The following is a 15,831-nucleotide window of genomic DNA, read 5'->3' on the forward strand; positions in this document are numbered from 1 at the left end:
GCGTTAACATTGTAAATATATCAATAAAGCATTGCCCAACTGATCACTCTCTCTCTCTCTCCCTCCCTCCCTGTATAAATATACACACACACACACACACACCTACAAATGTTGGGATTTGATTTTGGGTTTTTTATCATGGAAAATCAGAGGTCCACCTGCCCCCTTTGCTCACCAGGATGTGGGCCCAGCTGCAGCTGTCCCCCACATGGCTTTGTGGTACTGAGCAACCCTGATATGCTGGTGCCCTGCCCATGCCACTGCCCCTCACTCCCAACCCACAGCCCCCTGGCCCTCCTGGTCCCCCTCACTCCCCACCCACGGCCCCACAGTCCTCCTGGTGCTCATCATGCCCAACCCACAGCCTCCCATCCCCCCAATCCTGCCAGAGGTAGCCCCCAGCTACCCGGGCTACAGGACCAGGGACCCAGCTCCACAGCCCCCTACCTCCCCAGCAGCACCTGAGCCCCGACTGCCACTTGGGGGAGGTGGCAGCTGCTGCAGCAGGGAGGAGCACAGAGCCTGGCTCCTCCTCCTCTATGGGTGGCACAGCTGGATTAGAACCTGTGGGGAAGGGGTGGACATAGGATGCCCACTGCGGACTTGGGGCTTCCTGCCCAGCTGCCTTCCCCCTAGAGGCCTCCACTGCCCAGTGGGTGGGACCCAGCATGGCAGGGGAGAGCAGGGCAGGGAGACTCAGTGCCACTGCCGGGAGCCTCACTACACCATCAATGTGATGCCCCCTGCATGATCACTCTCCTTCCTCTCCCCACCAGCCACTTGCAGGCTGGAACTGTGCCAACCTGAAAGGGAAAACCCACTATTTCCTGTGTTTTTCTCCTTTCATGGAGAAAAATCTGTGTTTTTCTCTTTAAAAAGTGAAAATCCATGTTTTTCTCCTTAAAAAGAGAAGGTCTGCATTTTTACCGCATTTTTCATTGGTGAACAGAAAATCAGGATCCCTACTTATGAGGCAGTCCTGCTGAAAAGGTTGTACCAGGTTAAAAGGTGAAGAATTCAGGTAACAAATGACTGCTAGTTGTCCTTCACTTCTCCCATGCTGGCTATAGCATGGTTGGGGCCTACAGTGTTTCAATAAATGACTGACACGTTGCCACAGACAGTATGTGTAGGTGTAAAATTATAATTCTGTGCACATGAGTTTTATACCCATGTGCTGCATTTCTCTCCACAACACTGAGCTTACAGCTTGCAGGCTGTTTTGCCAGCACTGCCAGTTCTTCCGGGTGCATCTTCCCAGTCCAGGTTTTTCGTTATGTTATGGACTGCCTCTGAGCATATGCTGCACAGCTGCCAGAGTTGTTGTGTGGTGTGGGCTGTGTTGGGGAGTTAGTTATGAGCCAGCACTAGTGGCAGAATTGGTAAGTGGTTAAGGAAGCATCGTTCAGGGAAATTTATCACTATGAGCTCTCAGAGTGAGCCTGCATGGATCCAAAGTCAGGTGCATGGCTGCAGAATTCCTCTGTGCAGTTATGCTTACTTCTACTTTTTTCTGTCCACAATAGTTCATGTGCATGTTACACGCATATGTACAAAATGGGACCTATTGTGTTATCGCATACAAAGGGCCTTTTCTCTGTGATAGACATTTAAGGGAAAATATGAGAGTCCTGTTCAGCAAAATTTGGTAACTGTGCTAATGTAATGGATCTCTTTATTCTGCACTATGGCATTTAAAAGCTGGCTTCATGTTTAAGGGGAAAAAACATTGACTTTTCCAGCTATTTAAGTTGGTTTAATAAAAGATATCAGAGTCACCCAAAGAATCTTGTCTGACTTCTCTTACACATTTTTACTCATTCCTTTTCTTTCCCTTCTTATATCAAGACAAGTGCCATCTTCTGTTGTTGCTTTTGCCCTCTTATTGAGGAAGGTCTTATTTTCCTAAATACAGGTGAACTTGTATTTATTCTAATTACATATAGTAATTGTGCCTTACAAATAAGTAGCCCAAGACAGCTAATAAAAAATGGAGAAAACCAGAAAAAATGTTACTTAAAAGCAGAAGTGGTACCATAAACACAAAATCCCCCTAAAGCCTCAAGCATTTTTAGAACAAAACCTTAAAAGGGTTTTTTTTCCCCCGAAAAATTCTGATTGTTTAAGTCAGTAGTGCTTAGCCTTTCTAGCCAGCCAGCTGGATGGGCAGTACCCAGTCTCTCTGTGGACCAGATCCAGCACCCAGGGTGGGTGCTTCAGGGCCCCATCTACCCATGTGGAGGGAGTTGGGGGGGCAGCCTGGCCTGATCCAGCTGTGCAGGGGAAGCGAGTGTGGTCCAACCCCATAGTGGGGGGAAAGGGATGCCGCCTGGCCTCAACTTGGCCACGCGCAAGGAAGGGGGCATGGCCTGACCCCATGGGAGAGAAAGGGTGTGGCCTGGCCCCAAATGGGTATGGTGAAGGAGAAAAGGTCATGGCCCAGCCCCACAGGAGTGTGTGGGGGGGGGAATGAGGAGGGAGCGAGGCCTAACCCCAACCAGTTACACAGGGGGAGGGATTGTAGTCCATCCCCAACCTGGCAGGGCAGATAGAAGGGGGTGTGCTCCACCCCCACAGGGGGAAGGGGGCACAGCCTGGCCCAATCCGGCCATGGGGAGAGAAGGGGAAATAGCCAGGCTCTGATTTGGCCACGTGTGGGGAGAGCATGGCCAGCCAGATGCTCTATGCTTGGGATTTTGGCAGCAGGGAGGGGTGGCAGTATTAACTGCCTATGGGGAGCCCCATGGGCCAGATTCCAAAGCTCCACAGGCTGCATTTTGCCTGTGGGCCAGAGTTTGAGCACCTCTGATTTAAAAGTCAGGGTGTTTTTAAACCTCCCCAGAGGCATTTGGTGTTGGCTACAGCTAAGGCTGGGGTCCTCAACTGGGGTGTGCCAATGATCTGGCTGGGAGCAAAGACAAACTCTGGAAGTTCCCTTCCAGCCCTACTTCTCAGTGACTCTGATTCTAAGTAATAATTGTTCACTTTGTTCTGAAACAGAATCAAAAGAGCCAAAATACCAGAGAAAAAAGCCCTGCACCCCACATAGTGAAGAAAATTCAATTCACATCTGGATTGGATCTTTCCAGCATGCTAATTCTTCTGCCTCTCCCATGTTATAGCTGTTTGGCCATTAAAGCACTATTCCAGTGAAATATTTGTATTTTTAAAATCCTGAGTTTGATAACATGAATGTATAATGTCTCTTTGGAACTCTGCACCATCACAATGAAAAATAGAAGTGGAGTCCAAGACAGACATGCTTAATTAGTGAGCAAACTTGACATTTTCAATGTTTGGACTAGGCAGGGAAAAGCCAAGAGCGAACCAGGAATGTTTTTTAGATTGCAGCCAGAAAATGATTTATTGGACTTGAATAAAAATGAAACATCCGTACATTCATAATGGATAAAAGACCATTAGAGTGAGAGCTCAATACTTGATCACACATTTAAATAGCCCAAAGAAAGCACTAAGTAGGAGTAAATGATATAATACTGAGAGGTAATAAGATTTCAGAAATAATTTAAAGGGACTATGGAGAATGACAGACCTATGGCCAAAATATTTTTAATGCCAGAAATATATGTATATACTTCAAGTCTATTTTCATCTACATTTATTTAATTATTAAAAAGCTGGTAACCTGTTATAGAAGTAGTTCTAATTCTACTCCATGTGACACTCAGGATAGCCCAGTGGAGCAATGTGGCAACCTGTTTGCCTCAGAGGCAAGCACTCAAGAACATTCTCAAGCACTCACTGGACATTGCACCAACTACACATAGATTCTTTTTGTTATAACTTATTCAAACCTGAAATAAAAATATATTTTCTTCCTAATTATTTTTCATAGATCAAGGTTGGGATTATCACTATTATTAGCACCAGTCAGATGTACCCATTTAACTGGTGGTAGAAGCATAGGTGGACCTAGGAATTTAAAAAAGGGGATGCAGGGAATGCCACCAGGGGAGGCTGCAGTTCCCCCATAGGCAGACTGCACCATGGCCGCACCTGCTGGGGACTTTTTGGCGTCCCTGAAGTAGTTAAGATAGCGGGGGAACCTGCTGCTTTCCACAGCTTCCCCTCTCCCTTTCCCTCCCCTCCCCCTCTCCAACAGGCGTTGCCTCTGAGTGCAAGAAGAGGGGACCCACCTGCTGTGTCTGCTGTCCCTGGTTGACATGGGGGCAGGAGAGCCCCAGCATGACTATAGCATTCCCCCTCGGCCCCCCTGCACACCCTGGATAGAACTGAACAGTATGTGCCTAGGTACCTAATGGTATAAATGAATGAGAAAGTTGTAAGTAGTGACTATATTCTGATTTGCCTAAAAACTGAGATGTGGCTTGCTTAGAGTGCATGCATTTTATTTGCAGAAAGTTCCCTCCTTGCTCTGGACAGAACATAGTACTTGATTCAAAACCTGAGGGTAGACAATGAAAATACTCTTAGTGACATTTTGGATTGTACCCAAGGCATCTGTATTGTCTTGGTTTCATCTTCTATTGAAACAATAGCATAGATTATGGTGAGATATATGCTTTCTCCCCAGGCTTAACTACTCCTATAGTTTCCCTGCAAAAACCTTTTTGTTCCAGCTCTCAGTTTTCTCTGCCCAGAGAATTGCTCCACCTTCCCTCTTCATCGACTGGTGGAGTTAGCAAGTTGCGCCTACCATGAGGATTAGCCTGAGTGTTGCAAACCTGCTCAGAAAGCAGAAGAGCCCCAACATGTACCAAATAAGTTGTTACACCGTGAGCACCTCCTTCCCCAATTGTCTGTAATTGGGTGTTCATTTAATTCCTTAACTATAGGTCATGTCTCCTGATTCCCCACCCTCTGGTGTGAGGTGAAACCTATGAGATGCTCAGCAGAATACAAGGATCACAGGAACAGCAGTGAAGAGTGGAGTATTAGTGGGCTGAACACAGACTGAGAGTACATACAAGCAGTATGTTTAGGGTGACCTAACCAGGGTTATGCTGACTTAAGTACCCAATCAGACAGGCATGCTTAGGGCTTCAATCACCCCAAAACAGCATGCCCAATCTAAGTTAGTTCACCTGAATAGGTGCACTAATTTTGGTTGTAATTGGTCAACCCAATCTAAGACCCAATCTATCAAACACCTGCATGCATTCACAGCACTGTCCCAACGCTGAGAAAGCTCAATTGCTTCCCCCAGCCTAAGGCTGAACTATTCCCCCCACTTCCCTCCCAACCCTGACTGGGCTATTTTAACTTCCTTCCCCACCCCCCTTGCAACCAGGCAATACCCCCTGCCATGGACCCGCCAACCTCCTCTGTGGATCCTGCTAGCCCCCCTCGCCCTGCCTGCCCCGCCCCCATCCCAAGTTATTTACCACTGGTTTTCCCATACGGCTCCTGGGAGCAGCAAATGGGTGCACAGGCCACTCCTGCTCTACATTCAATGCAGTTTAAAATAAGATGCATGATCATAGCCTGGGTGCAGTGAACAACTGTACATACTCTGGGGTGTCAGATTAGGATTAGACAGTTTTCCTGGCTGCTGATAAATGAGTCTAGGGAGGGTGGCAAGTATGGAAACAAAGGGGAAAGCAGGAGCCCAGCAGTAGTCTCAGGTGCTTTTACAGAACCCCACTGAGAAGATGGGGAAATGATTTATGCCAGTAACTTCAGGCTCTTATGGCCTGAAGATACTTCTTGGGAATAGCAGCAACTACAGAAGCAGGACGCAGCATTTTCCCAGCTGGCAACAGCACCTTTCAATGTGCAGGGTCCTGCATGTAAGTGGAGGCAGGACCAGTTAACTGATAGATGATACCTACTATTAAAAATTGGCATAATAGTTTCAGAACAAGCAATGTAGACATTGTCCTTACTGAATATGGGGGGAAAGGTGACTCGGTCATCTCCTGGCAGGCATTACACATGTAAATCTAACAGACTGAGGAGTGTGGTGCTCAAGGAATTGGCTTACTCTGTCCTTCTTCTGACCTTATCTGAAAGCCATGCTGAGCATTAGAAAAGAAGTTACTGAGATAAAGGTGCCACTGGCGAGAACCACCCATAGAAGCAATGGTACAGGCTGTTGTTAAAATACTTTTCTCCCATAAATCCTGGTTAGTGACAAGAGTATGCTCTGAATTTACTGGTCCAGGTATTCAGCAGATACTTGTCATGTAGTTATTTTAAATAGTTGGCATTTAGAGGCCCACTTAAATAATAACTCCATGGAGCTCTATTATCAGTCAAAATGAAAATGCTTGCTGTGGGTACCATGTGGCCAATCAAAACCTCTTTGATTTCAGTGAGTAGTGGATCAAGAAAAAAATTCAGTCAAACTTGACTTTTCATTCATTTAGAAGTTTGTGTAGTCTTTCATGAATTCTTAATACATTTCCTGCTCTTGTGCAATCAGATTTTGAAAGCTGTCAAAGCCAGATTTCCAAAGCTTCAGCACCATAGAATAGCATAGCTCAAGCAGGAATAACACATAGGCGAACTAGGCACATGCCTAGGGTCTTAAGGTAAGAAGGGGCCCGGTTGTGTTTATTTTACATATTGTAATGATTGAGTGAAAAAGTAATATAAATATACAGTATTAAGTAGGGGCCCACAAGTTTGTTTGCCTATGGCCCACCAAAAGGATAATCTGGCCCTTTGTTCAAGACCTAAATAAAGACCAGATTTCACAAGGGATGGGCACCCCACTGCTCACATTGTGAAGCTAAGGTGCTGAGATCTGCTGAAAATCAGATTACTTCCTTCACCATCTTCATGGGAGCTGAGATCTTTTGAAAAACTGACCTTTCACAGCTGTGGTAAATACCTACCAGCATTTTAAGTTCATTCCTTACTCTGCAAGTCTCTCCAAATATTTTTAATATATCCAGTGTCTCTCATTTTGTTTCAAATGTATAATGTATCAGAAAATGTTCCCACTATACTGGGGACTCTGTCATAGTGCAAGAAGTATTTAGAGCAAAATATAATATGCACAGCAGCAAATTGAACAAGTCTTCATATTCAGATTAGAGGGACAATTTTATATCAAGCAGAGAAAATTGCATGTTTAAAATAAAATGCCATTGTCTTAAGTGTAATCAAATTACAAAGTATCTTAATTACAATGTATCTTCTGTACCTGCCTACGTGTTTGGAAGATCTTAATTTCTTTCATACATTTAATTCATTGGCAGTTATTATGGTTCTTTTTAGCTACCTAGCTTTATCTTCCTGGGGATAGCTTTCAAAACCTGAGAGGAAAAAACCTTTTTTCATATGCTATATCTGATTGTGGTTAATAATAGTGATGATCCCAACCTTGATCTGTGAAATATTATAGAAAGAAAATATTTTTTTTTATTTCAGGTTAGAAGAAGTTATTAAAAAAGAATCTATGTATAGATTGTTTTTTCATTCATCATGTCAAAGCCTCTATCAGACTTCTGCCAACTATGTGCTGTGTGGTATATAGAAGTGACTCACAGCCCACAATATGAATCAAGGCAATGAACTCTTTAGGACTGTATTGAGTAGGGCTTTTGATGAGGTCTAAAGGCAGCATAAAACATTCATTTGACATGTAACAACCGATTAAAATAGCCAATGTAACATACAAAATCATCAAATATATAAAAGTGGCATGTTACTTATTCAATGAACATGGCACACAATATTATGTTTTGACATAAATCAATGATGATATCAATTAAACATTTGAAATAAAACTTATTTTTCAGAGTAATGCACCTTTAGAGAGAAAAGTTTGATCCAGATTCAAAATGGGAACTTCTGAGCATATTAAAAGAACAAAACAAAACCCTGGGAAGCTCACAGGCTAAGAGGGACATTGGTCTAAAAGTGATTGCAAGGCTTATTAACACTTCTGCAGTCAGGGTCATGAAATTGAATCTAGCATATGGATCTGTTCGTCTATATCTCACTGGTTCAAATATGGCTTGGGTATGTTGGGAATGGGAAGTCTTAACATGAGAGTTGTTTGGAAACAGCTTACTGGTCTTGTTTCACATCCTAATGGCCCTAATTGTGACATTGGTAGTATACTGTTGGAAGACAAGCTAAGAATTGAAAAGATATAGGCATGTCATTTTTTTTTCTCTCTCAAAGTATTGTCTGTAGAGAAGGAATGATATTGTGCCATACTGAAGTCCTTGCTTTAACTTTTACCCTAACCATCCCCAATCACAAATGAAGCCCTACACTATCAGCAGAATGTTGTGGTAGAGGCTCTTGAGATACCAAATACCATTAAAAGTTGCTTAGCTATTCTTAAACCAGAACATTTTTAAATAATACGTAGTGAGATCTAGTGAAATTATGAGATATTTGTATTCATAGCTGTCCTTTTTTAGGATACACTATGTTCGTTCCAGATTCTCACTTGTTCAACTCTCTCTACATTGCCCATGCATGTATCCAACAGATAGTTGTTTGGAATGAAAGAAAACCAGGGCAAGGAAAATCTTATCAAATTCCTTTCATTTTTCCTTTGCTCCTTCCACTTACTTTTCAAACCATAATGAGCCTAAGAAATGGGACATGCTGCAGAGAGAAGCAGTAGGAAGCAGCGCAAATTCCGTTAACTAACCATTTGTTACCTAGATTTCTTAAGGGACTAAACACTGTTTTTGCAGAGAGTGGGAAAAAGTTGACTGTGATCAATAATAATAATTATAATAATAATTGCAGTCAAACACAGGTTCCTTGTTCACATTTTCCCAATTTGAGCCTCAGCCACTACTATTTCCTGCTTATTTATTTATTTATTTATTTATTTGCTACTACTATTTCCTGCTTATTTATTTATTTATTTATTTATTTGCTACGCCAAAGCAAGTTATTAAATCAATCCAGGAATATTGTACATGCCTTTTCAGTCTTTTCAGTGACTGCATAATGTACAGGACAACTCAAACAGGGCCCTAAAAGACATAGCATTGAGGTTGGCACTCAGTGGATATATTGGCTTGGGTCTGCTACTACAAATTCTTTAGTTATTGGCTGTGTAGCATCAACTAATAGTTCATTCAGTGATAAAAGGCAGATGTAGTCTATCTTGGTTTCTAATGCTGGGGTCAGTGTTTCTTCAGCTAGCAGCAGCATTTTTCTTCATTCTGTGGGAATCTGTTGCCTTTGATGGGTAATGAGTGATTCAGTACAAAGAAGACAAGTGGTCCAATTTCAGATGCCTGTCTAATTCCAGTTTAGTGGATGAAACAGAAGAACCTACAGAACCTGTGAGTAGGGCCCATAGGATTTAGCTAGGGCCAACTTTCTCATTTGTGATGTTGCTTTTTTCATTATAGCTGACATTTTTGAGGGTGAGCTTTGTTACAGACTATTAGCCTATGGCAGTGGGCTGGGGAGATGAGACTTCACTGCGATACAGAACACATAAAAAGAGTGAACAATTGAAATTACAGGGTTATTGGTATCTTGTTGTCAAGGTAGCTTGAGGTTGGTTATACACTGAAAGGAGTTCAGCTTGCTTTTATGTGTGATATTGTGAAATGAAATCAGTGCCCAGTGTGCCCCAACACTAATTATGAAACTTTCTAAAAACAAAGAGCAAAAAAGAAAATAGTTCCCCTCCCCACCCCCTTAACTGTTGTAATCCTTGGAATCCATGCTGTAAATTCAACTGGATGTACTTTAAATGCATCTCCCGTTCTTTTTCATAGATAATATATTAATACAGGAAGTAGATACTTTTATTCTGGATATTGTAATATCAGCATAGAAATGTGAAATAGTTTTTGTATCAAACATTACAACTACTTTAAGGGGACTCAGGGCACAATCTATCAGTGACAGACTTTTAGGGAACAAGTCCCTCCCAGCCCACCTGTAAGGAAGTAGTCACAGAAGTGATGTCTAGTGAGCTGATGACCTAATAAATATGTAGTTCTGGTCAAAGCCTGCCAAGTCCATTGGTAAAGGCTAGGGTGAAGGTCCCTTAGGTGACCAGTTTATGGTAAACAAAGCAGGGGAAGGACTTTAGAAAGGATATAGAGGACCTAATGGGCTAGGTACTGTGCACTGCCATGACAAGTCAGAAGCAAGACCCTGATTCCTAGGACAGAATCAAACTTGAGAACCCCCCATAGGGTAAAGTGCCTGGTAGTACTGATAAACCTACATGGAATGTGTTTGCCTACTAAAAGGCCAAAGTAAAGGTTTTCTTTGTGTTTCTGGTGTAGTTTCAGTTAATAAATGAGATCCACAGAAGGGGGTGACGTTAAATACATAAATGTATTTGCAGTATCATGAATAACTACATGGGTGTGTATAGGAGTGGAATGGCTTCTGACACCAATAGAACACCACATTTGAAAAAAAAATCAGCAGCATCTACAGTGAAAATGTGCATAGCAGGTTTTTCTCGAAAGTCAAACCCTTATGAGGGAACACTTCCTTCTGAACTGGTAGGGGAAACAAGCAGGCCTTGCCTGCCGCCTCATACAAGAGGGATGACCCTTCCACTTGTACATCCAGGTGCTGAACCCAACACAAATTGAGACCCCTATTAAAGTGTATCAGAGAAGACTTGATTAATTGAGTCTGCTGGAGCGTGCTAGTCAGCAGCCTCAGTGTTTTGTGTATTCTATGTACTCGCACTTCAAAAAGGCACTTCAAAGTGTGGGATGCTGAATACATGACATGCTGCAGGTGCTTTAATTAGAGTGGTTCCCAAGAGCTGTTGTAATTAAAGCATCCCCTGCCCCAGAGAACATGTAAAGATGCCCAGTGTATCCAAACTTAGGTGACTTGCTGAAAATAACCCTTGACATGTTCACTGTCAAAAATGAGAACTTTAGATCACAGCCAGCACTGATGAAATAATCCATTTTTATTTCTCCAAACTTTTTAATTCTTCATGCACCTGTAATTTCTTAGACCCTTTTCATGCCCAGATTTACACTTCTGTTTTACTTTACCAGGAGTTGACTCTGAAGAAAATAGGACTGCTATGGCCTGTGTGTTTGCCAGACTAGGCTTGATTTGGGAAGGGAAGGAGAGCCCCTTTGCACAGCCTTTCCATCATAACAGAAGATTATTTCTTCTCTTAGTGGGGCTAGAATGTATAAAATGTGTCTACATAATCTCAGTGCAGCCAAGCCCCTCTAGTATGCTACCAGTATCATTTGGGTGGGGAGGGAGAGTGACAAGTGCTACCACTGTTGTTACAAATACAGCCTGAATTTGACTCTAAAAATTAATTTGCATTTAAATGTGTGTTCATTGAAGGAATCAATTTCTCTCTAAATTTCTCTAGGGAAGTTCTGTACTTGCTGAATAAATAAAAAGTCCATAGCCAGCCAGTCCAGAGAGAATACAGACAAAGTTTTCTGAGCACAGCTGTACAACTACTGCCTATTTACCTAGCAGTCAAGAGAGCCTGTCACGATCAGAATTCTCAAATTAAAGGAAAGGAAAAGGCAAGGGACATTATTGCACTTTATCATCTCTGCTCTCTTCTCCTTCCAAGAGGGATAAAGGATATTTAAGAACAATAATGCTTATACAACACCACCCCTCTGGGAGGTCTCAATGCACTTTAGAGCCACATCCACACATGCAGGCAGGTACACTTGAAGCAACTCAAATAGAGTGGCACAAATTTGTGCCAGAGATTTGTGCCTCAGCATATGTGCCTGAATATGCACTTTGATGTGGGAGAAATTGTGCCACTTGAGGCAAACTGACCCTACCCAGCTCCTCCTGGATGTGCAGCCAGGGAGAGCTGAAGGCTGGGGCTAGCACCTGTGCTGGCCCCAGCAGTATAAAAAGCTGCCCTGGTGAGCAGCTGAGGACCTAGTCAGGGAACTTCTGGTGGGACTAGACATGTTCAAATCAGCAGGTCCTGACGATCTCCACCCCAGAGTGCTGAGGGAACTAGCAGAGGTCAATGCAGGACCCCTGGCTCAGCTTTACAAGCACTCATGGTGCTCTGGTGAGGTGACAGAGGACTGGAAAAGGGCCAATGTGGTCCCCATTTTCAAAAAAGGGAGGAAGGAGGACCCAGGAAACTACAGGCCCATTAGTCTTACCTCAGTCCTGGGGAAGCTCTTTGAGAAAACTATTCAGGAGCACATCTGCAAGGGACCAGCAGGAGATACCATGCATAGGGGCAACCAACATGGGTTCATTCAAAGCAGGTCCTGTCAGACCAACCTGGTGGCCTTCTATAACCAGGTCACAAAATCCTTGGATGCAGGTGTCACAGTGGACGTAGTCTTTCTGGACTTCAGGAAGGCCTTCAACACTGTCTCTCACCCCATTCTCATTTAAAAATTAGATGACTATAGCGTCGATGCCTACACAGTCAGATAGGTTGCAAATTGGCTGGAGGGCCACACCCAGAGAGTGGTGGTGGATGAGTCATTTTCGACCTGGAGGGATGTGGGCAGTGGGGTTCCCCAGGGCTCGGTTCTCGGACCCACACTGTTCAACATCTTCATCAGTGACTTGGATGAGGGAGTGAAAAGCATCTTGTTCAGATTCATGGATGACACTAATATGTGGGGAGAAGTGGGCACACTGGAGGAGAGGGACAGACTGCAACTAGATCTGGACAGGTTACAGGGGTTGGTGGATGAGAACAGGATGAGTTTCAATACTGACAAGTGCAAAGTATTGCACCTGGGGAGGAAGAACCAGCATCATACCTACAGGCTGGGGAACTCCCTTCTCGTCAGCACAGAGGCAGAAAAGGATCTTGGAGTCATTACTGATTCCAAAATGAACATGGGCCGCCAATGTGAGGACACAGTCAGGAAGGCTAACGCACCTTGTCATGCACCCACAGATGCATCACGAGCAGGTCCAAGCAGGTGATCCTCCCTCTCTATGCAATACTAGTTAGGCCACAGTTAGAGTACTGTGTCCAGTTCTGGGTGCCGCACTTCAGAAGGGATATGGCCAGCATCAAGAGGGTCCAGAGGAGGGCCACTCGCATGATCAAGGGGCAGCAAGGCAGACACTACGAGCAGAGGCTACAGGACCTGAACCTGTTCAGCCTCCACAAGAGAAGGCTGAGAGGCGATCTGGTGGCCATCTATAAACTGGCCAAGGGGGACCAGCTGGCAATGGGAGAGTCCCTGTTCCCCCGATCACTACCAGGAGTAACAAGGAATAACAGCCATAAGTTGAGTGAGAGTAGATTCAGGCTAGATATCAGGAGGCACTACTTCACTGTCAGGGTGGCTAGGATCTGGAACTAACTTCCAAGAGAAGTGGTGCTTGCTCCTACCCTGGGGGTCTTCAAAAGGAGGCTAGATATTCACCTAGCTGGGATCATTTGGCCCTAGCATTGTTTCCTGCCCTTGGCAGGGGGTTGGACTTGATGATCTGCTTCGGTCCCTTCCAGCCCTACCAACTATGAAACTATGAATAAGTTAGTAGAACTCAGCTTTTCTGGCTGCCATTTCAGTGCCCAGTTCACTAGAGAATAAAATCAACCTAACAAAGGTGTTGAGAGACTAAGCTCATCTGAGAGACTAAGCTTATCTGGATGTGGCCTACTTCTAGGCCACATCTAGATAAGCGAGCTTGTGCCTGTTGTGACATCTCAAAGCGGTTTGAGATGTAGCAAGAGGCATGCCATGAATGATAACACATTCCCTGCACTGCATATTTGCAGAGGGGACTCTAAATTTGATACCGGGAAATCTAGATATCAACCCCCCCCCCAACCCCACAAAACCCCACCCTGGAAAAAAGTGGTGTACGGCATGCTCTGGAAGCATGCCCTGAAGCAACCAGAGGCTGGGTCCTCCAAGGAGACACACTAGCATCTGCCAGAGTATCTCTATGGCTGCCACATGCCCCTGCTGCTCCAGCATGCTGCCTCAGCAAATGAAGTAGGGCAAGGCTGCAGCAGTGGCTTGGACCCAGGCTCTATCCCTGGTAACCAGGGACATGGGGGTGGGGGAGCTGTGGGGTTTGCAAGGGGGGTTGTGGGTGTGGGGTTTGTGGGCAGAGGTGTATGGGATTTGTGGGGTGGGTTTGGGTGTGGGACATGTGGAGGGCTATGGTGTTTGTGAGTTGGGTGTATAGGGTTTATGGGTGTGGGGCTTGTGGGGGGTTTGAGGTGGGGCAGCCACACGGCTGCCTCTCCCACCTCCTTATGGTGCACAGCCCCTGGTGCTGGCAGCAGCAGGCAGCTGGGCTGTCAGGGTGCTCATGGCCCATTGTAGGCACAGCCCTGCAGCGGCATGGCACCACCTTAGACCTACAGTCTAAGGCATGTGGTGAACGGAGCCAGCCCAGCCTGGTCCACTGGTGAGTGCCTTCAAATAGGACCAGGATGGCTCCTGCCACCACCCATTACCATGAGTACCTCAACAGCCTGGCTGCCTGATGCTGCCAAAGCCAGAGGCTGTGTGCCACAGATGGGTGGAGGGGTGACTGTGTGGCAGCCCCCCCCTCAAAGCCCCCCACAAACCCTATACACCCATCCACAAACCCCACAAACCCCACATCCCCCCATATCCCTCCAAACACCCCACACACCCACCCACAAAACTCACATGCCCCCATACTTCTTACCACCCCCCCTCCTGCAAATCTCACATCCCCCAACATCTCAATCCCTGCATGCCCAGCCACCAGACAGGATGGGACCTGCTGGCAGGAACTCTGGCTGCAGGGGCAGCTGTCCCCACATCTTGGTTAGTGAAGGGCTCAGGGGAGCTCTAATTTTTCTATGATAAAAAAACCAAAAAGCAAACACCAAAGCATATAGATATTTAGAATTTATTTTATTATGATGATAGAGGCATTGGTAGGCTTCCAAATTGCTTTAAAATTGTAAATATATCAATAAAACATTGCCTAACTGATCTCTCTCTCATATATAGTGGCATTTTGTTTTAATCATGGATATTTTAATGAGTGAATTTGGGATTTTTTATGAGAGAATTTGCGATTTTTAAACAGGGAACACCAGGATCCCTGCTAGTGAGGCAAGTGGTGGGACCTGGGCAGAGAAGCCTGCCCATGACTGGCACTGGGGACCCAGCTGGAGGGCAAATGAAGTGGCTGGCATCCTCACCATTTGGGGCCAGGAGGACATGCTTTGACAGTTCAAAGCAACCCACCACAATGAGCACATCTTCCAGGCAATAGCTGCCCAGATGGCAGGGTGGAGGCACACATGGCAGCATGAAGGCTAACCATGCAGCCACGGCCCCCTGGCAGCTGGCCCAGAAGTGCAGGTGGTTCCGCTGCAATGCCCATGGCACAGCCCAGGTGGCCGTGTGGTCCCTGTCCTGGTCTGACAGGCATGTAGCCATGGGGATACTATCAGAGGTGGCAGCAGGTCACAGCCAGGCAGCAGCCCCCACTACCAGACTGCTGCAGTGGGTAGAGGTTGCAGGGGCCACTCTAAGTCAGGGCTGCTGCAGCTGTCCAGCTGGCATGGGGTGTCCCCATAGATCAACTGTCCAGGCCTCAGAAGCTCCTGGGGCTGGCAGCATTTCCTTTGGATCCATCAGGGATCCCAGTTGGGGGGGATGTCCCGGTCCCTGCTCAAAAAAATGGAGGCAAAGAAATTGTTAAAGAGGTTAGCTTTGTCATCTGGTGTGATCACCAGATTTTCTAGTGGGTCCTGCAGAGGCACTACATTACCCGGTACCTTCTTTTTACCCCTTATGTATTTAAAAAAGGACTTCTTGTTATCCTTGATTTGGGTCACTAGTCCCAATTCCATCTCCGCCTTAGCCTTCCTAACAGCCCCCCTACAGTCTTGAGCAATGGAGGTATAATCCTCCTTGGCGATGGCCCCTCCCTTCCATTGGGTGTACACCTCCTTTTTAG

This window comes from Gavialis gangeticus, unplaced genomic scaffold (assembly GCF_001723915.1).
Source record: "Gavialis gangeticus isolate Ggan-Ray unplaced genomic scaffold, GavGan_comp1, whole genome shotgun sequence".
Taxonomy (NCBI): Eukaryota; Metazoa; Chordata; order Crocodylia; family Gavialidae; genus Gavialis; species Gavialis gangeticus.